The 23,220-nt window shown below is 41.9% G+C and overlaps 1 protein-coding gene across 1 annotated transcript in view; it reads right to left on the bottom strand.

Moving 5' to 3' along the window:
- The window catches only part of LUZP2 (leucine zipper protein 2), a 700,384-nt gene that overhangs the window by 175,633 nt on the left and 501,531 nt on the right, over window positions 1–23,220 (bottom strand). The gene's annotated exons all lie outside the window — the stretch shown is intronic.

Genomic DNA, 23,220 nt, shown 5'->3' with positions numbered 1-23,220 from the left:
CTCTTGCAGCAATGCTGCAACATAGACAGATCACATCATGTCCTATTATCATCACGAGAATAGAACATACCGCACATTGCAAAGAACATGAATGCGGTGTCCGTATTCTGTGAACTGCAAGTCTCACGCGAGAATCTCAGATTTGACTCACTATCGGCAATGCAAATGTGGCCTAACACCGTCTAAGAGCCATATAGCCCGATGTAACACTATCAGAGTCTTATATATATATTTTATGTCTCTTTAGGGGTTTAAGTGAACTTCCCGATCGGTTTGAACCAATTCCAACGGAACTAAACTTCACAACTTTTTGCAAAAGTTCGACAAACTGTCCCGACCAAATTTTTCAAAAATTTGCTCATCACTAGAGTTGAAGCACTGTATCAGAAAAATAGTGCCATGTCAGCTTTAAAGAAGATTAATGTTATAATGTGTGTAAATAAATAAAATTACAAATTGGGGGGTTGTCATCACATAACATAAGTAATTTTAAGGCAGTTACTAAAATAATTAGAGACATACTATACTACATAGCAAGAAAATAAAAACCTTGTTCCTCCGTTGAACCTTACAATATTGGCCATTTTCTACTATTCTTAGATGTGATTTAAGAGAAGAAACAAGAAGGAATAAATAACTGTTGCTTCCCTAAAACTTTTGCTGATGCAGCTGTACCGTGACACCAATGCTATTAATATATTTTATGTGATTATGCTTGCCATTGTCTTGGCATTATATCATAGTCTTTAAATTTAGTGATGCCAGTGGCTTGACATTTCATATAGAAGACCATTTATTTCTTATTTTCTCAAAAGCATTAACTTTCTCATCGTCTGACAGTCTAACAAATGGTGCGAAGTCGCTACTATTCATTTTACAATCCTTGAGATATTCTTCTGTATGTTTTTCTTCTAATGGGGGGATTCAAAAGCAGCATTTTATCATCCCTCCCTGACACAGGCACACAAAATGACAGCTACGATTGCTATTTAAATGCAGCATCCAGGTTCCAAATAGGTTTACAAAATAAAGCTACTTCAGTCATTCTCAGGAGTGCGACCTTGAAATGATGATATGGGACTTTTTAGTCTACTGCAAATTGCATACATGATTTTTGCATCGTAGGCGCTTATGTTTTCACTACAGAAGAATGAATTTCCATTAAAACTATAAAGCAACATGGTCAAACAGTTCACCACATGTTCTACGATCTGTTAAAATAATAATTTTATTGGTGCTACTACTCCTACTACCATCGCTAATGTTTTATTACTACCATCACCATCATCACTAATACTACCTTTACCTCCATCACTACTTCTATCATTACAAACACCACCATTACTACCATTACGACAACCACTACTACTAATACTACCATAATCACCACCATCACCACTACTACTACCATCACAAATACCACCACTACTACCATCACCACAACCACCACCACTAATACTACCATAATCACCACCATCACCACTACTACTACCATCACAAATACCACCACTACTACCATCACCACAACCACCACCACTAATACTACCATAATCACCACCATCACCACTACTACTAGCATCACAAATACCACCACTACTACCATCACCACAACCACCACCACTAATACTACCATAATCACCACCATCACCACTACTACTAGCATCACAAATACCACCACTACTACCATCACCACAACCACCACCACTAATACTACCATAATCACCACCATCACCACTACTACTACCATCACAAATACCACCACTACTACCATCACCACCACCATTAATACTACCATAATCACCACCATCAAAACCACCATCACCACTACTACTACCATCACAAACAGTGATGAGTGATTAAAAGAATAATCAGTTTGAGTATGTATGTGTCTGATTTCATTGTGAATTGGGACGGTTAATTCCAACTCCCTAATGATTTATTACTACCATCACCACCACCACTAATACTACCATAATCACTACCATCACCACTACTACTACCATCACAAATACCACCATTACTACCATTACTACAACCACTACTACTAATACTACCATAATCACCACCATCACCACTACTACTACCATCACAAATACCACCACTACTACCATCACCACAACCACCACCACTAATACTACCATAATCACCACCATCACCACTACTACTACCATCACAAATACCACCACTACTACCATCACCACCACCATTAATACTACCATAATCACCACCATCAAAACCACCATCACCACTACTACCATCACAAACAGTGATGAGCGATTAAAAGAATAATCAGTTTGAGTATGTATGAGTCTGATTTCATTGTGAATTGGGACGGTTGATTCCAACTCCCTAATGATTTATTACTAACATCACCATCATCACTAATACTACCTTTACCTCCCCCACTACTTCTATCATTAAAAATACCACTATTACTACCATTACGACAACCACTACCACTAATACTACCATAATCACTACCATCACCACTACTACTACCATCACAAATACCACCACTACTACCATCACCACAACCACCACCACTAATACTACCATAATCACTACCATCACCACAACCACCACCACCACTAATACTACCATAATCACCACCATCAAAACCACCATCACCACCAACTACCATCACAAACAATGATGAGCGATTAGAAGAATAATCAGTTTGCGTATGTATGAGTCTGATTTCATTGTGAATTGGGACGGTTGATTCCAACTCCCGCTAAAGTCAATTGGAGTAAAATCGGGCTCATTAATTTGCTCTACAGAAGTTACCCAATGCAGCTAAAGCCCCCTAATTGCATGAAAATGCAGCCATACATCTGGGGAACACTATGCTGCCAGGTGAAGACAGCACTCAAGCATTCTTTAATGCCAGAGATGCGTTATTGCTCACATGGCGGTGCAGGGCAGGAGCGGCTTTTTGGCCAAAGAAATGGCAGTTGGGCATTTGGTATTGTGAGTTAGCATGAATGATCGTGTTGCAGAAGGCATATGTGTCCACTATCCTGGAAGGCAGAATTTACATTGCAAGTAGCTGTGCAATACTTGCATTCAGGCTCTGTGCTCATGGATGGCTGGGGTGGTATATTTTTTTACAGTTCCATAGCTGGGGAATGAAGGGCTGGCTGCTGACTTGGGACATGCTGAAATATGGGGTAGATGTCAATGTCAGTGTTGGTAGTGATGATGGAGGCTCAACTTCTGTTCTCTGTTTCCCAAGTCTGCAGTCCAATCGTCAATTCAAAACTGCCTCTCAGGACTCAGAGGTTACTGCAGGAACAGGGAAGAAGATGGAGGATGGGACAGCTACACCAGTAAAAGAGGAAGCAGCATGAGACTGACTCTTTACCCTCTGGTCTAGATGGGCACTCCAAGGCAGCAGGTGGTGGAAGTTCATGTGACTGTTCATACACATTGTGTTGAGGTTGTTTACATACTTGCCGTGTTTTAAACGCTTACCGCAGTTCTTACAGATGACCACTATTCTGTCATCACATGCAGTTTCAAAGAATGCCCAGGCTAAACAAGTCCTTTGAGCCACCCTAGCTGTGGACCTGATGTTGGTGCTGTGACTAGTAGTACCTGACGGTGGTGGCACTGCCCTATTGTTTTTCTGACACTCTACCCGCCACCTTGACAGGGTGCTGCCCCTCAATGTCTACTTTTTCCACCTTCTCTACGAGCTGCTATATTGACTCTACCTGCTTCTCCATGTTAGATCAACTATTTCATCCTCTTCCACCTCCTCTTTGTCATCGGTCTCCTGAGTGGACTTTATATCACAGTGAGCACCGGGAACTGTCACACTGGCACATCTGTTTCCCCATCCTCTCGAGTACACTTTGCCTCTAGAGGGCTGATCATGTGCATTGATCCACCCTCATGTTCTTCAGTGGGAAAACAAAATAAAAGAATGCATTCAATGTCTTGGTATTTTCCCTATTGTTGTTTGGACTGCCCGGTTAACATCCCTGACACTGAATGGTCAAACAGCTTCTCGGACTGATCCATGTGGACTGCCTTGGCTGATTTGGTATGGGGCAAAGTAGAGAGAGGATGCTTATTGCTGACTAGTGTAGACTGACTGCCTTTTCCCTGTAACTGGGAGGGAGAGGAGGTGGTGGTACTTGAGGTATGCGTTATCATCCACTCCATGATTTGTTCTGCATGCTGCATATGTAGAGTATGAGCAGAACCAGTTCTAAGGAATGGCAGTGGGATTGCCTTGCTTCCTGCAGAACGTGGAGCTGTTTCAAAGGATACAGCCCGAAGTGCTCCACCACCACCATCGACAGGGTCACTACCCCTTGCTTTCTTTCCTTTGAATTTTTTATTTTATTTAGGGTTTTTTTGTGCTTTTTAATGTACTTTTACGCAACTTTACAGCTAACTTTGTAGTTTGCAGAAAACCACTACTAGTTGTATACGGCCTGCAAATAATTTGTAGTAGCTGCACTGGCGACTTATATTAACAAAAACAGCACCGACAAGTAGATAAACTACAACCTCTGGGGGGCATGGTATGTGAGAACAGGATATAGCTTGTATCTTTATGAGCTGTGCTTGTTTGACACAGCATAATCAAATTCTCCAAATCCCACAGCTAGCTGCATAAGGTCTCCAAATTATCCATAGTAGCCAGACTGGCGACTTTGAATGACGTTTGAGGCCACAAACAGAGAACTGCAATATTTCCCATGCCAAAGCATATTTTGTCTATCTGCTTTGCTGCTATATACGATGACAGCAGCAGAAATATATCCTCCCCAATGTAAAGACCAGGTTTTGTATAGGCATATAAACGTGATGCAGCAACTTTCTCTTCTCCTTCAGTTGAACCATGTTTAGGTTCTCTGGTGATATACAAGCTTTCACACCAGCAGCAATATATCCTCTGCAGAATATCTGTCCCTGACAACAGAGCACATATAGATTGGAATGGAATGTTATTGATGGACTGTGAATAATGTATCTGCTATGACGGGAATAATAACATGAAGCTGGCACTGTAATCTGTCTTATAATAAATGGATTTGTTTTATTTTCACCATAAACTGGCCTGGATGTGAGTTGTTCTGAGTGCTGCCAACCGTCTCAGAGTGGAAGATAGAGAGTGAGTGATAATCCCCCAGATTGTCACATATGGTGGAGTACAATGTGATGGGCAATGAAAATGGTGCACAGTAGTGAGTACTTTTGTGAGAGATCTGTGGAAATTTAAAGAGCCGGATGGCCAGAAAGTGTGGTTGCCTGTGGGCAACAGGTGTGCTGTGTAACGGAGGACAGCTGCAAACCAGTCAGTGGAATCTTTTCATGCTGATGCTACAGCCTGGTTGTCCTCTGGGCTGGCAGTCAGCAAAGCCTCGAAAAGGCTGAGTGTGAACTGTGTCCAAGTCTGGAGGAGGAGCTGCAATGCCATACAGCAAGCCTTGCGAGAGGTGAAATGATTTCTGGGTTTCGTGAAGCAATGCAGTCAGGACTTAAAAACTGTGACTTAGTTGCAAGCATGTGGCAGGTGGCGTCAGCTGCAAGTGATTATATTAAAAACTACACCAATAGACCAGGGGTTAATGAGAAGGAAAAGTCTTGGGAAAGGCATCATATGTTTTCTTTGCACTGGCGTCTAGGAATGATGTATCTGGAAAGTACACTGACAAAAGTGTGATTGAAATGTTTTCTGCTGAAACTGACACTATATCATTATGTGATGAAATGTCCTGTTCTGTGTATGAGATTTCCACAAATATTCCACAATCTGCATGGGTGAATGCAGAGTGTGAACAGGCTGGTACAGAAAAAACAGCCACAGCCTATGTAGGAATTAACTCAGATGTGCCTCTAGCGATAGTACTAAAATTGAAGGCAAACTAAAGAGAGATGTTGCCAGTGTACCGGTGTAGCATCCTGTGAAACGGAGGTAGTTGTTAATAGCAACCCACTGTCCTCTGGGACTACAGATAGTAAAATTGCAAAGGGGAAAAAAAAGGAAAAGACTGCTTCTCTGGTAATAGTAGATGTAGTCAGTGCAGATTATGATGTCCAAGATGAGAAAGAAAGTGAACAGTTGCTCAGAGTTAAAGAAGAACTTGTACAGATGCGAGCTTGTGTAGATATTCTTTGAAGGCCAAGATGTTTTCAGAAAAAGCATGTAAAGCTGCAAATAAAAGATATGATGCACAGTTGAAAAAGGGAGTTGCCAGCTTGTGTCTATTTGTAGAAGAGACCAAGAGACAAAGGCTTCTGGCAGAACAGGAAATGGGAAGGATCGTGAATGAAAAGCTGACTGCCATCAATGAAGTTGCACCGTTGAAGACTGAAACTGAAGTCAAGTTAAAGGAGAATGAACACCTCAGAAATGTAGTCAAAGATTAAGCTGATCAGAGATGTAATAGTGTGAACAGGACTCCGAAAAATGAAAAAAAAAGTTTAAGAAATATCTTTCAAAGGCTCATGAAAAGATGCACGATCTCAAAATGAAAATTAGAGCCCAGGAGTTAAAGATGACACATTGCAAGTTAGAGGGAAATTCTACAGATTTGCGTAATCAATATGCAGAGTTGCAAGCACAAATGACAGAGTTGAAAATGCAGTTATCTAAGAAGAAAGGAAATTTGCACACTCCGCTGGCAAGAACACAGTAAGTGTCTGCACACCAGACAATCACTCTTTAGAAAAATGGTGACCCAGAGTCTCATTTAAGTGAACTCAAGGAAAACCAGGAATTGAAGAAAGCTGCTTGGAGTCACGCAGAAAAACAAACAAGGGTCTTGGAAGATAAACTGGACTTCAAAAAAGCACAGGAAGCACTCCATGAGCAAGTGGTGACCCAGCTACAGATAAGCTTGGATAAGGAAGCTGAAGTTTATGAAACCCAAATCCAGACGTGGGTTGAACAACTTGACTAAACTGAAAAGGTGAAATAAACCTTGAAAAAGGCCAAACAGGCTTTGGAAAATGAGAGTATTGGGTTGACCAATGAGGTAAAGGTGCAAAACAAGTGTGACTCTGAATGCAAGGGAAACATGATTGAGATGCAGCTTCAAGAGCTACATGTAAAAAAAGCAGAAGGTGACAGATTACAGACAGAGCTGTCTGAGGTGGAAAATAGACTGCAAGTGGAAATGGAATCTCAGATCCAAGAGTCTCAGAAACTGGTGTTAGAAGAGATGCATCAGAGGCTTGGCCTTAGTGCACACCTGAAGAGAATGGAAGATGAGAGAAATGTGTTTCTTAAATAGTTAAATGAAGATTCAGAAATGAAGAAAAACCTGTCAAAGCAGATTTCAATCCTTCAGAATATGGTTGTAGATATGACAAAGAAAATGGAGAAGAATACGGTATGCTTGGTCTCTGTTGAAGAGCAAAAAATCCTAGAAGAACGGGAAGTTCTGTCTGCAGAACTACAGAGAGTGTCTGATCAGCAGCTGCAGTTCCAGGAGGAGATTGGAGTTGTTGAAGTGCCAGTCAGAGATGCTACTAGAACAACAAATCACACTCCTAAAAGATGAATTCAGTGCAGAGAAAAGTTCTGCATTACAGGAGCTTGAAGAACGGCTCAGTAGAGATATTGAGAAGGTGAGGGCTGGGCAACAGATGGAGAAGGATCACCTTATGAAGCAGCTGGAAGATAAAAATACACAAGTGATACAGTTGCAGGATAAAGTTTATGATTTAATTAAGGAAATGGAAGTTTTAGTTGTGGATGGATATAATTGTGCAGAGAAGAGAGAGAAAACCAGGAAGGAGAACACTTGGTAGCAATGTTGAAATCGGATTTGAAAACTGCACAGCAGGAACAGAAGTTGCAAAGTTCCTGTGAGACTATGAAGGAGCACACAGTCTGATGTCTACTGATGAAAGCTCTGAATATCTGTGACAGCATGCTTGGCAGCTTAGAAGTTGGTCTAGCGAAGGAGGAGAAGATAATTTGTATGGGCTATCGATTATGTGCTGCTGTTTAGAGGCTTCTGGACATGGGTATGGACTCTAATCTTCAGTTAGAACAGACTCATGCCATGGTGTAGAAGGAGAAACCTGACGAGAAGAATGGCAGAGATTCCAAAGAGCTGGAGGCTGAAGAGTCTAAAGCTGTTGAGATGGAGTGTGAGCAATTCTCTGCAGTGCAAGAGACCAAAGAGAAGGCAGGGCAGAAGGTGTGGCTATGATACAGACAAGGCCTACAGGTGTCCAGACCGTCCTCAGGGACAGTGAGAGACACACAACAGACTAGCATGCATACAACAGTTCTGAGTAGGATTAACACAGAGAAAAACAGTAAACCACCAAAATGACCAGCAATCTCTTACAAGAGTTTGCTGGTATTTATCTGCCGCAAATGAGGGGGATTGGCTGGTGGAGAATACCCCACCAAGCCAGCTCGATTAACGCCTACCTGTGAAGGTATGCACAAGGAAACCTTACCTAAAAGCAGGGTAATCATGCTGATAAGGTCAGCCTCACTGTCTTCATCTGGGACCTAGCTATCCCTGGATAAGTGCACAAAACACAAACCGGACACGACACTGTTCAGACACACTGAAAACAGAACAGGACTGCACATAGAGCACATGTCTGGCCACCTGCACAGACATACAAAACACATCACTGTTCACACCAACATACTAGGTTGTGCATACAACATATAACAAGAACCCCACCCAGAGCTCACATGCATATAGATGGTAAACCAGTATAGCCAGTTCAAGTGTCCTCACAGTAGGGGAATAGAAAGTCAGCCACCATGCTGACATAGGGTACAGTGTCAGGCATCACCCATCTGACACACAAATAGGACATCAGACATCTGGAAGCCGCACCTGCCAAGGGGTAGCGTGAAACCTGTGGATATGTGCATCTGTGCAGTCACCATACCACACACCCCTCAACGCACGCACAGCAGGTGTCTTCAGGGGAGGAGAGAGGGACACTACAGACAAGCATGCACCACACCAGCTCTGAGTGGGATTTACACAAAGATACAATGAAGCATTAAAGCACTAAAAATGACCAGCGATCTCTCACAAGACTTTGCTGGTATTTATCTGCTGCAGACAAGCAGGATTGGCTGGTGGAGAATACCACACCCAGCCAGCTCAATTAATCCCTACCTGTGAAGGTGTGCACAAGGAAACCTGTAGAATCACAGGTCTCAGGCGCACAACCTTAACAGTCCCCTTTCCATATTTACTTTCAATGGGACTGCTGAGATACCACCTCAGGCACCAAATCAGGTATTTCCATCAGTGCCATTGAAATGAATGGAGCCAGCACTCCATCCAGAGTGACATTACTGCAGGGGGAGAAGCGACCCAAGAGTGTCCCATTCTCAATATCGGTGGGGGTCTCTATGGTGAGACCCCCACCAATGATCAAGTTGTCCCCCCTGTGGATAGGTTAACCTTGAAATTCTAGGAGAAACCCCTTTAATGACTGAAAAATATTACAATACAAATTGAATACATTATCTTCAACAGGTAACAATTGCCATCACAACCACAGTGTCACCATATATAGACACATTTAGCATATGTATCTCCCAGCAGAGTATCACAAATTCATGTTTTTTTTCAGAGCTGGTCATCTTGCTCCCCACATCTTGGGATACAATTGTAAAAATGTTGACTAGACATTTAACGCAGTAGATATTGTACTGCTGAAATGTTAAGTTAACCCTTTCCAATCCAATCCATGGTTTTCCTAGGGGGCTTACTCTTTTTCTGCCGTTATAAAACAGGGCTATCTGCTGGCTAAAGACAGTACTGCATGAGGTAACACATTGGACAGGCTCCGACAGCAGAGAGGCTGGCAATATACAGTAAGAGAACCTTGACGGATGACTTCCAACATCGGAGCTGTACAGCCTTAAATCATAATGTCTTCAGAGGTCAGACGGTGGATTGGAAAGGGTTGACATTTGCTACATCTGGTACATCGAGCCAAGAAGAAAGCTAAAAAAAGGACTCATTTGTACATCTTCATTAATAACATTACGTATCTCCAGAGGAAGCACATGACAATCTTTGTAATTATGCTCTATGTTAGTCAAGCTGAGGATGGGGTAGAAATTGTGCCCACATTGACTTTGTCACCAAAGAGCCAGAATACATGCGGAGTTGGCTCTGTGTATCTTTCACTTTACTCTCCTAACCACAAGACACTTATGGAATTACCTCTCAAGCTCAAGAAAGTAGATCATCCGCTACATTTCAATTTGTTTTATACAGAAGAATTGACTGTACATGACATAATGTTATATACCATTCAATGTGAAGCACATAACCGCTGAAAATAAATTTGGCATCGTAAAAGAAATGCATTTCTTACTCCCAGACATTGAGAAAATTAAATGGATGCAGTGTTTTTAATAGATAAAAGTGTTCGGGAAAGCCATCTAGCAATGAAGCCTTCAGTGGGAGAAGTGATCTAATTATCGTGCCCATATAAATTCTTTAACAAATAAATGCTTCCCCGAAGGGAGTCTACAGGCCATAACTTTGTAATAAATCAACTTGTGCTGCCATATTATAGGACGATGTAGAATATGCAGTCATCTGTCAAACTATACCCCCAGGCTTTAAAACATTAAAAAACAACTACAATACATAACCTTACTCACAACAACTGGATGTAAACAGAATTGACTTGAATATAAAAGCAACATTCGACGATATGGAAAATGCTCAAAATGGGAATTGTGTAAAATAACATAAGTTGGGAAATTGGCGTTTGTAAGATGCAGCATATGTATTAAGCCTCGTTCACACGGACGACAAAGCCGCGTGATTTTGTCATGTTGCTACAATGCTACAAATCACATGTATGTGAAGCCCGTGCTTTCCTATGGGTTACTTCACTCATGCAATGTTTTGTAGCATGCAACAACCTGACACAAAAACCTCACGGGTCCGGTGATATGCACACGACTCGTGAGGTTTTGTAGCCCATGTTTCCCTATGGAGCCTTCCTCTCTGTTGCATTGCATTGCACAAAAACGAAATCCTACTGTCAAAGCCTAAACTAAGCCCTAACTGCATGGAAAAAAATTTAAAAATACACATGCATCACCTTAGACGCGCTGTCAGCCTGGCCGCATCTTCTCCCTGGGTCCCTGCACTGTTCTTCTTCTTCTGTTCTGACCGGGAATTGAAAAATCCCTGCCTCTTGGAAGCAATGGCTATGATTAGCTGAAGCTTAGTCAATCAGAGCCAGCACTCGATGAATGGCTATGATTGGTTAATCAAGCACTGGCTGGGATTGGCTAAGCATCAGCCAATCACAGCCAGCGCTTCCAAGAGGTGGGGATTTTGCAATCCCTGGCGTTGATTAGCACTTGGTCCTGCCAAAAAATCTAAGGCCCCTTAGACACTAGTTTAAGAAAAAAAGTATATATTATATATATACCATATACAGAACAGAGAGGTGGGATCTGATTAACTTCTATGGTTCAGTTGTCAAGGCATGCTCTGAGACCTATGCAGAGGTCATTGTGCAGGGAAGGGGAAGAGGTGCATTGTCACCATCACATATTGTGAATAGTGGATCCCTTATTATCTATATATGTTACCTCTCATTGTAATCCTGCCTGTGATAATAAGATTACTGTTGAAAAGTTTTTTTTTCTACATAACAGAAAGTGTCAGACCATAATAAGACTCAGGGCCCATTTACACGGAAAGATGATCGCTCGAAAATTGCTCAAACAGCAGTTTGAGTGACAGTTTTGAGTGATCACTTTGCATAAGCTCTTAGGTAGCTAATTAGCTACTTAAGAGTTTATTAGCATGTAAATGAAGGAGGAGGTCGCTGTATGCAAAAGATAGTGGGAGCGCTGTCATCTGCATACAGCTACTTTGTTCTCAGAGCTATCAGCTGGTATCCCGCTGAGCTGATAGCACCGAGAACAGCAGGAGCTGCTTTGTTCTCGGAGCTATCGCTGATAGCTCCAAGTGGGATACCAGCTGAAAGAATGGTAGCAGTGGTATCCCGCTGATAACTCTTCGTGCAGCGCTGATGACAATCATCTCTAACTTTTAACTTTAGCACGAAAATGCACGATGGCCACACATTTAGACACAATGATTATCGCTCAAAAGATGGCTTGCCCTATCTTTTCCCAAGATACGCTGTCAACTCCAAGAGACTTCTATGGGAGCTGAAAAAAGGAGCCGGAGGTATCTTTGCAGCGTCTAATGCGAGAAAAGGTTACAGGTGACACTATTCAAGAATTTAAAAAGTTTGCTAAAAATATATGTTAATTCTTCTTTTTTATGCACTTTTTAGTCGCAATTGGCCGAGCGTAAAATGCTTATTGTCATGTAAAAGAGCCCTAAGGATGATATCTGGTGATCATCAAGCACTGTAGTTGCACTGATTCTAAGAAAACTATTCTTGTTCTGCACAGCTGTTTCCTTACAGATTTCTTACTTCCCCCCAATGCCTTCAAATAATCACATTAATAAAAGAGATCAGGTCTCCTTCAGAGGCGCGTATTGTACGCATCTTTCTTTAATTGTTCATTTTATGGAAGTAATAACCCCCTGCAGGTTTACTGAATCACGCTTACAATATCATAAACTGCTTTAATAAAGCACAACATCTAGGTGTTCTATCCGGAATACGAGCAGCTGTGGAGGATTACCGTACATTCAAATGGATGAGATCCAGGTGTGATTTTCTAAGCCACTTTGCAGCAAAATAGTAACCCCAACACCCACCTCAACAACTAATTTATGGTAGTAGCTCTGCTGTTGAGACCCCCTGAAGACAGCTATTAGCTCTAGCACTTTTTTAATGATAGGGTGTCCCTTTAAATAAGTCAGTATTATTCCTCAGGAGTCAGGAACATGTTTAATACAATTACACAGCTGTCAATACTTGTATTGTCTTCCTGAGTAAGCTGATTAGAAGCTCTGTGTGAGCTACAATGCCTCTTCGCAAGGGGAATGGCAGAGAAAACCTCCTAGACAGAGACATGCGAAGAGTATGCTATTGAGGTACTAACACATTGCAGTGCTAAATAAACACTAATTATTGTATTTATTCCTGCCGCAAATCTGTTACAATCATTTTAGGAAGCTTTTTTTTTCTCCCCTCCTTCCCCAACCAACTCGTTTACTTAAACATACCATAGGGCATCGACTCTTTCTAAAGGCTCACACCCACTAGCCTTTTTTTCTCTCTTGCGCTGCGAGAGCAAGTGAAAACACTCACCTCGCAGGAAAAACTCTTGCCTCCTGAAAGGGCTATGCTGATTGGCTGAGCGTTCAGCCAATTACAGCCAGCACTTAGCTATTCATTCATGAATGAATAGCTAAACGCTGGCTGTAATTGGCTCTGCGCTCAGCCAATCAACACAGCCCTGAATAGCTAAGTGCTGGCTGTAATTGGCTGAGCGCTCAGCCAATCAGCACAGCCCTTTCAGGAGGCGGGGATTTTTAAATCCCAGCCTGCTGAAAGTGCTGGACAGCAGTGCAAGTGAGCCAGCCGGAGGATTGTCTGAGCGGCGGAGAGGTGAGTAAAGTTTTTTTTTTTTTTTTTTAGCCAGCTAGGGATGATTTTCAGGGAAGGGTTTATATTTCAAGCCCTTTCCCAAAAATCATGCTACGGGGGTTGCCACAAACCACTGCTTTCAATAGGGCTGGCTGCAGTGCTGACCCCAATGGGATAGCATGCTAGACTTCTGCCACAGCTGCCACAGCTGTCAAAGCTGTGGCAGAAGTTTGCGATATTCTCCCTATGTTTTCAATCAGGCTAGCGCTGCCACCGCTGGCGCCACTGAAAACACAGCGTTTTTCTTGCGCTGCAAGGCAAGTGTTTGCACTTGCTCACGCAGTGCAAGAGGAAAAAAAACGCCAGTGGCTGAGAGCCCTAAGAGCTCCTTTACATGAGCCGTTAAATCGCATAAATGAAGAAATGACACAATGAAGTCCCAAGCCCAATTAGAGTTTTCTCGGCCATTAACATTGCTGGGTGCAACGTATTAGCAAAAAAATACGAAGAAATTCCGCGCTCAGCATAAATCCTCGGAATGACTTCAAATGCCTAACAGAGGCACCTGTAAGCTTTTCTCTGCATTGGATAATGCTAAACTGCCTCCCCCTCCCTATTTTTCCAGCTCCCGTAGGAGTCTACGGGAGCCGCTGGCGTATTCTGCCGGCAAAATAGAAACAGAACTTTTTTTTCCAGTCGAACGTAAATCAGCAGCGTATGGGCTAGTTTTCCTCGCAGGGGGAGTGTTTGCGGCAAAAAATTGCCCATGTGAACAAATGCATTGGAATCCAATGGTCGCAAATTTCGTCCGGTATGAAAATGCCGGTATAAAAACACTCATGTTAACAAAGCTTCACAAAGAGTGTGTATTTCTCAGTTTTGTACCCCAGTTACTGCAAAGCAGCACATATGCATATCTATGTTTCATGGCCAAGGAAAAGGACGTTTCATATCAATCAATAGTGGGCAGGAATTCCCACCTTAACCCCTTTGTAGCCCCCATACAACTATATACGTCCTAACTGCACATACCTTATACAGTTAGAATGTATATAGCCGACTACAGCATATGCTGGGTATGGAGTTATGCCCTGGGGATAGAGCTAGATCATAAGAGATCTCACGCTATCTGGCAGTGGGAGCTGGCTGTCACTGATAGCCAGGATCCCCCTGCAACAGCGGGGATGCATAGGAGCAGTGACCCTTGCTGTTAACCCCTTCCTTGCCACGAGATATGTAGATAGAGGAATGTGATGGGTTCACAGAGGGAGTCCGACTGGTTACCATGGCAACAGGATGCCAGATACCGGCGTCCTTCATTGCCAGTGCCTGGGATTGCTGTAACAAGCAATAAGGCATTGCAGGACAGTAGTCCTGCAATGCCTTATCATAGCAATCAGAGCTGGTATGGTGCAAGTCCCCCACAGGGACATAAAATGTGTAAAAAAATATAAAAATAATATACAAAAAAATTTAAATCCAGCATATTTGGTATCACCGTGTCCATAATGACGCGTACAATAAGTTGAACATGCTTTTTATGCTGCACGGCAAAAAACATAAAAAAAACCCTAAACAACTGAGGCAAAATGCTAATTTTTAGCATTTTGCATCACAAAACACGCAATAAAAGGGATCAAAAAAGCTGTATATACCCCAAAATGGTACCAATGAAAACTACAGCTCATCTCGCAAAAAATAAGCCTTCACAGAGCTCTGTCCATGGAAAAATAAAAAAGTTATAGGACTTTGAATGCAACGATTTAGGGAAAAATAATGATTTACAAAAAAATGGTTTTTATTGCGGAAAAGTGGAAAAAACCTGAACAAAATATAAGAATTTTGCTTTTGTTGTAATTGTACTGACCCGCAGAAGAAATGTACTATATCATCTATGCTGCATGATTAACGCTGTAAAAAAAAATCTATGGCAGAATTGATGCGTTTTCTCTCCATGCTATCATAAAAAAAATTATAAAAGTTTTACAATATAGTCAATGTACCCAAAAATGGCACCATCAAAAACTACAGTTCACCACCCAAAAAAGAAGCCCTTTTTCGGATGCGACAATGGAAAAATAAAAAACTTCTGGCTTTTGTAAAATAGAGATGAAAATCCGCCAAAAATTGTGAAGCTAAGCTCCCACCTCCTCCCCGCAACTGCGCCCCATCCTGCTCCCTCCCATTGCAAACAGCCGGAGGGGAGGAGAGAGGCAGAGAGACGGTGAAGGAGAGGGAAGGGGAAAGACCACTCAGATGGTAGTGTATATTGGCCGGCCGTGAAAACAGCAGCTCGTGTGAATAAGGCCTTAAGCCGAAAATAAGCCATGTCCTTTAGGGGGTAAAAGTATTTTCTTTTTTCATAAAAAAAACTTAAATCATTATGACCCACAAAATAAAGATGACATTTAATATTTACTAAACCACGAACTCTGTAAAAATCCCAGCCCCACTCCTCGCAAATGCTGTAATTACATTTTTTTTCTCATTTCACTCCACTTAGTAATTTTTAAAAGTCTTCCAATACAGAATATGGTACATTAAATGGTACCATTGAAAAATTCAACTGGTCCCTCAAAAATACCTCCATTTTGTATAGAGGGAATACCGGAACTACAAAATATGACTTGGATGCAGGTGCATCAACGTCCCTTGGTCCTGAATGGGTTAATCTAAAGAAACGTGTTTTGCAGTAGCAGATAAGTGTATTCCAAGCAGTAATGCCCCCCCTCCCCCAATCCCCAATAGAAGTTTGAAAGAATACTACAAATCACCTTGAAGTTCTGTGACTTGTATCAAGGCACTCTGCTTGCACTTTGGGCTTCTGGATAAAAAATAACAGCAATAGTAGCTGCAGATAAGCGAATCTTTGAAAATTTGTCATGCTAGTGCTTTGCGGATGGGTGAATTTTCTATTACAGAGCTGTATTTGCTGCCTATAAGACAATGGAGGCAGAAATATCAATCCATATTGCAAGTTGTCAGTCTTTATTGACTTATCGGTAGCAAATACGGCTCCATAATAGAAAAGTCTAAGATAAATTCCCAAAGATTTGCTCATTTTTTTAAAGAGGCCATATTGGTTGTCACCCAGTATTGTCAGAAACAGATATAAAGAAATACATTCTCAACAATTTCTTGACAGTTCTCTATTATACCTCTTTATATTTAATTTTTGTACATTGATGTTTGATGTGAAATTGTCACCAGCTTCATACTGTTCTATGTATGGGGAGCAGAAAATACTGAGCGGCTCCCTCATCATAATAAACTTTGTGACATTTCAGAAAAGCTTAGATTTAAAAAGAGTCAAGTATGGGAAATGACGAAGAGAAAAAGTAGGATATAAAGGAAACTCAAGTCAAGTCCTTGGCTGAAGCTCCTGGAGTAAGCCAACGGGACTATGGCTTCCTGTTTGTGGAGGTGCTGCAAAGCAGATGAATGCTCCACTGAGCGAGTGTGGTCAAACTAAATGTCGAATAGACCAAAAACGGGTATAATGGCACAAACCTTCAAGGATTAGTCCAAAAACTCAAGTCAAGTCCTTGGCTGAAGCTTCTGGAGTAAGCCAACGGGACTATGGCTCCCTGTTTGTGGAGGTGCTGCGAAGCCGATGAATGCTCCACTGAGTGAGTGTGGTCAAACTAAATGTCGAATAGACCAAAAACCGGGTATAATGGCACAAACCTTCAAGGATTAGTCCAAAAGCAATGACCTTTATAATTTATTCATTTTTTTTTTTAAATAAAACCAGCATTAGGCTAGCTACAGAGGATAGAGTTGTTTCAGGACCATCTGTACCTGATAGATTCAATGAAGAACCAATTGGTAGGGTAATCGGGTAACCGGGCTTCCATCTTTTAATACATTCGTAGATGGGCAGTATCTTTACGGGGTATGAAATGCTGGTCTAAGTAAATATTCCCCATTGTTCCTATTCATGAGCCAAAGTTATTATAGTGTTGGAGAAATAACGAAATTTTACTTTCATACTTTTAGAAGCTGAGCTTTAGGATGGCGCTAATAATCTCACTATGGGGAAAAACACAGGGTTGTAGACTTATGAAAAGCCAAACATAGGAGAATAGTCATGTAGCAACCTACAGAAGATGGAACTTAATGAACCATGCCAATAAGGCACTAATAAGATCTCCCCAAACTGTTTTGTCATTGAAATGCCGAGTAATGAGAGTCATGGTGATTAACTGGAGAATCACTTACATCGGCAAATATACTCATTTGTTTGCATGAAGCATTACACTTTCTGGATCAGTAGCTTCAAATTAATTAGTCACTGATGAAGTAAATCAAATTACCAGGTAACATGAAGGCACCTTTCTGTACCTGTTGCACCAAAGTATGAAGGACATTTACTATGGTCATATATAGGACTTAAGAACTCTTAGACTTTGTCTTTTGCACATTTAAAGTGGTTGTCCAGGATTAGAAATTGTTTATTTTAAGCTTCTTGTTGAACATACATTGGACTGATAACTACATCTCCTGAACTCTGAATATATGGATTCAATTGGGTGGGGGGAAACAAATGGCTGACAAGCACTTCTAACAGTGGCAAAGCTGGTTCTAAGGGATGTCACACTGAGCAAATGCCCTGGTCCACAGTTTCCAAAGGCCAATAAGGATTACTAATAGAGATGAGCGAACGTACTCGGTTTGGGTGTTTTTGGACTCGAGCACCGCTTTTTCCAAGTAACTGACTACTCGGACGAAAAGATTCGGGGGGCGCCGGTGGTGCGCGGGGGGTTGCAGAGGGGAGTGGGGGAGAGAGAGAACTCCCCCCTGTTCCCCACTGCTACCCCCTGAATCTTTTCATCCGAGTAGTCAGTTACTCGAAAAAGCGGTGCTCGAGTGCAAAAACACCCGAACAGAGTACGTTCGCTCATCTCTAATTACTAATCTATTAATTTCAGTCATTAGCTAGAGCTATTATTTGCACCAAAGAGCTCTGCTTGACAAGAGAGAAAAATGGGGTCTGTCAAATCTTCTCTGTATGATACTCTTTACTGATTTATAGTACATGGGAAATCAGTGCAGTGAGTTGAAGAGTTAAGACTAGAGATGAGCGAACACATTCGGCCCCGCCCCTTTTTCGCCCGAACACCGAACTTTGCGAACACTTCAGTGTTCGGGCGAAAAAGTTCGGGGGCCGCCGTGGCAGCGCGGGGGGGTGCGGCGGGGAGTGGGGGGGAGAGGGAGAGAGAGAGGGCTCCCCCCTGTTCCCCGCTACTGCCGCCCGCGCCGCCGCGCATCTCCCCGCCCCCCGGCGGCACCCGGACCTTTACGCGCGAACACTGCAGTGTTCGGCAAAGCCGGTGTCCGGGTGCGGATGTGTCCGTAACGGACACGTTCGCTCATCTTTAGTTAAGACCCATTTGGACACAACGATTATCGCTTAAAACTCGCTCAAAAGCCGCCTTTTTAGCAATAATCGTTGTGTCTAACTGCACTGACATCGTGCAGTTTTCGTTAAGCCGTCGCTCATCATTGTCTTTCAGCATGCTGAAAGACAACGATGAGCCTTATCAGGGATTCACAGTGGAATACAGCTGATACTATTGTTTTAGCTGTATCCTGCTCCCTGATGACAGGCAGGGTATGAAGAACACAGCAGTCCAGCTGTGTTCTCCATACCCTGCTCGGAGCACTTGGCTGGGCGCTCCGAGCAGAGAACAGCTGGAGGCAGAAGACAAGCGGGGACACCCCGCTTGTCTTCTGCTTCCTTCGCTCGAAGCGCTCGACTGTATAACAGTTGGGGGCTCCGAGCGGGGAACAGCTGGATGCAGAAGACAAGTGGCCCCACTTGTCTTCTGCATCCTCTGCTCGGAGCGCAAGGTGATCGCTCAACATTTGAGTGATCGTCTTGTGCTGTAAATGACATAACGATTATCGCTTAAAAGTCACTCAAAAGACATCTTTTGAGTGATATTCGCTGTGTCTAAATGAGCCTTCTCTTCAGCAGCCTACACCACCACCAGGAATTGTTGCTCATAATATATTCAAGCCGATGGTAAAAATACGTTGCAATATTAAAGCTTCTGCTCCTGCAATGAAGCAGGAGCAGGCCGGGTCCTGGGCTGTTAATCATAGCCGAGGACACAGAGGAGAAGGCAGAAGTGGTTTTTAACGGCCCACTGCTGACGCCAATCTAAATTATCGCCATGTGTACCCTGTAATCCAAGACAAATTAAAATTATATATCAAATCATCCAAAACAAAATGAGGGATCCATGCCTGTACTTAATTTTAACATAAGTATACTAATTGTAAAAATAAGCAACTGTAGATTGAAAAAAATCTTTTGGGGGTATTTTAGCCCTATTAAAACTATATATATAAAAAAATTAAATAAAAAAAAATAGTAAAAATAGCCCTATATTTCACAAACAAAAAGCACAGCAAAAATAATTTCGGTAGCTCAAGAAAATAAAATAGGGCTTTAAAAGCATCACATGAGTAAAATCCCTAAAGAGCATCTGGACCTTTTAGAACAAAACTCCCTGGCCCTTAGGCTGCATTCCCACGAACGTATATCGGCTCGGTTTTCACGCCGAGCCGATATACGTCGTCCTCATGTGCAGGGGGGGGGGGGATGGAAGAGCTAGGAGCAGGAACTGAGCTCCCGCCCCCTTTCTGCCTCCTCTCCATCCCTCTGCACTATTTGCAATGAAAGGAGGCGGGCGGGGCTAAATTCCGAGGAATTAGCCCCGCCCCCGTCATGCCTCTCCCCATTGAAAATAGTGCAGAGGGGCGGAGAGGAGGCAGAGAGGGGGCAGGAGCTCAGTTCCTGCTCCTGGCTCTTCCATCCTCCCCCCCCCCTGCGCATGAGGACGACGTATATCGGCTTGGCGTGAAAACCGAGCCGATATACGTTCGTGAGAATGCAGCCTTAAGGGTTAAAAATATAATTTCGTATTTTTTATGACTCTGTTATCTACATCGTATCCCGGAACCTATGTCACATACCATCACTCACAACAACTGTATTTTGTACTTTGTAGCACGGGAAAGACTTGTTATTTTATGTTGATGTTGGTGTATCTTGCCATGCCCTTCGCTTTCTTCTTGATGGCCAACTTCTGTATTTGCATCATCAATTAAAGATTGTTCTACGTCTTCATATACAGTATGGGTTAAAAAGCAAATATTACAGGAACAGCTTTACATCCTTTAAAATCCTTTTTGGAAACTGTATATAAAATAATATATTATGTTGACTGGAAACAGATACTGGGTTACAGTCTGTGCATATATGCTAGATCTTGTTTCCATACCAAATATGATAACACTAACCGATATCTTTGATTATGTCAACAGAACAATAGCTATTTAGCAAAGACATATGTGGGCTTCTTAGCATACACTATTGTGTAACCACAGCTCATAGTAATGCAGAGATATACAGTATGCATTCAGTTCTTGCAAATAGCCTAATTAATTCAAATGAAGTCAATTTCAACAAGTCTTAGCTTTCTTTTGTTATATATGTTTAGTAAAACTGCAATGGAGGGAATTTTTAAGTGGCTTTCAGTTTCCTTTTTATGACTCTTACAATAAGGAAAAGCTAGCTATTTTTCTTACAACTTGTTAAAGCATATTTAAATCTTAAGAATTTATGTTTTGAATGCATTATTGAGAGGGACAATCACTTTTAGATGCTTTATTGTAGTGTAGCCTAATCACTCTCCTGGGCCCCCATTTAGTAATGACTAAAGGCCGATTAAGACACACAGATGATCACTCAAAAAATGGCTTTTGAGCGATCATTTTGCATAATCTGCTAATTGGTACTAATGCTTATTTATTCAGAGGACCATCCACTATTCTCTGAATTAATTCCTTTTGTGCTGCTGGTGGGGCTGACAGCTGAAAACAGCTGAGGCAATGCAATCAGCTGTTTTCAGCAGTCCGTGGGCAGAGCACAGCGTGTGGTCCATCTTATCATCTGTTTTGCTGAACGACAGTTTTCAAGCCAAACTGGAAACCCTCGTTCTGCAGAAAACTGAAAGATGGGGACATTTAGGCACAACGATTATCACTCAAAAGATGGCTTTTGAGTGAATTTTAAGTAATAATCATTGTGTCTAAATGGGCCTTAACTAGTCTGTCATGATCCCTACATTGTTCTACCAGAAAAAGTTTTGGCATATTGATCTTAAGGCCCTGCAACAATTATGACTCAAAATTAGTTCAAACGGACAAAAGTGAGTGATAATTGTTACATGCAGTTGTGCACTATTCTTTCAATTGTACTTAACTGCTGTTTTTTAGCCCCATAAAAACTATCCCTTTGCTGTCCAAAAGACTTTCTTAACAATGTACTCATTGTGTTTGCTTTGCATTCATAATGAGTACACTGTTTACTCTGCCAGGAGAAGAACAATGGAATCTGCTGGCTAGATGTTTGCTCAGCTGGGCATGTGTTTATGTGATAACCATGGTATGAACACATGCTCAGCTGAGCAAACAACTCATGGAGGAAAATGCAGAGATTAAAGTCATTATCTACACATGTAATTTTATTCAAAAATGTCAGCAGTTTGTTCAGTCATGCAATAATTGTAATGCGTGAAAGGGCCTTTATAGTTAAGACAATTACAACTAAATTACTATTAATTGATACTTTGAAGAGCTAAATTACCAGCACTTGACACCTGGGCCAGGATCATATCAATATAATTTGGCACCAATTTTCGGGGCCTCAATGCAAAATCTGTAACAAGGATCCTCTTCTACCATGTGACATCTAGAATACTGGTGTGTTCTAACAGCGAAACATCTCTGACCCATCGAGGCATGGACTCTGCAAGACCTCTGAAGGTGTCCTGTTGTTTCTGGCATGAGGAGAATAGCATAAGATCATTGATTCTTTAGGCCCTTAAATTTTTGGGGTGCAGCCTGCATGAGTGAGACATGTTTTTTCAGAAAATTCCACAGAAGCTCAATCAAACTGAGAACTGGGAAATTTTGAGGCTACTTCAAAACCATGAACTCTTTGTCAAGTTCCTTCAACCATTCCTGAAAAACATTTTCCATATGGCTGAATACATTGCCCTGCTTATCCACTGCAATTTCAGTCATTTTGATAGCAAAAATAGTGCTGCAAACTGTGCTATACGTATCGGAAAATGTAATGGAAAAGCTGATGGAGGCTTCATGAACATAGCCTTAGTCTTCCAATGCCATTTCACCAGCTAAATATCATTAAGTAGTTCCGGCCTAAGTGTTATTATACAAAAAAAGATGGCATAAGGTTATATACAGGGATAAATGTGTTCTTATATACTTGTATTTTGATTTGTTACCTTAGTTGTGGTCCTCTATCTTAAAGGGATATTTCCAACATTACAAGTTATTCACAGGATAGGGGATGACCAGCTGATTAGTAGAGGTGTCACCTCTAACCTGCCAACCTAAAAAACTTGTGTCCCATGACCCCAGTCCTAACTGTGAGGTTACTCCACCTCCCTCAGTGAGGAGTAGACTGGGTGGAACAGTGGTTGCACAAGCAATAACTTGGATATTTCCATCAGCCCCATTGAACTAAACGAAGCATTGACCACACATGCTTGGCCAATGCTCAATTCATTCTGATGTCAATGGGCAGAGCCAGATACACGAGTCCCATTCTTGAGACCAGAAAGCTATTCCTCATCCTTTAAATCATTGTCACCTTGGTTTTAACTCAAAGTGAACAGA

The sequence above is a fragment of the Eleutherodactylus coqui genome, chromosome 11, assembly GCF_035609145.1.
Source record: "Eleutherodactylus coqui strain aEleCoq1 chromosome 11, aEleCoq1.hap1, whole genome shotgun sequence".
NCBI classification, from domain to species: domain Eukaryota; kingdom Metazoa; phylum Chordata; class Amphibia; order Anura; family Eleutherodactylidae; genus Eleutherodactylus; species Eleutherodactylus coqui.
This window is presented reverse-complemented; position numbering and strand designations above follow the sequence as displayed.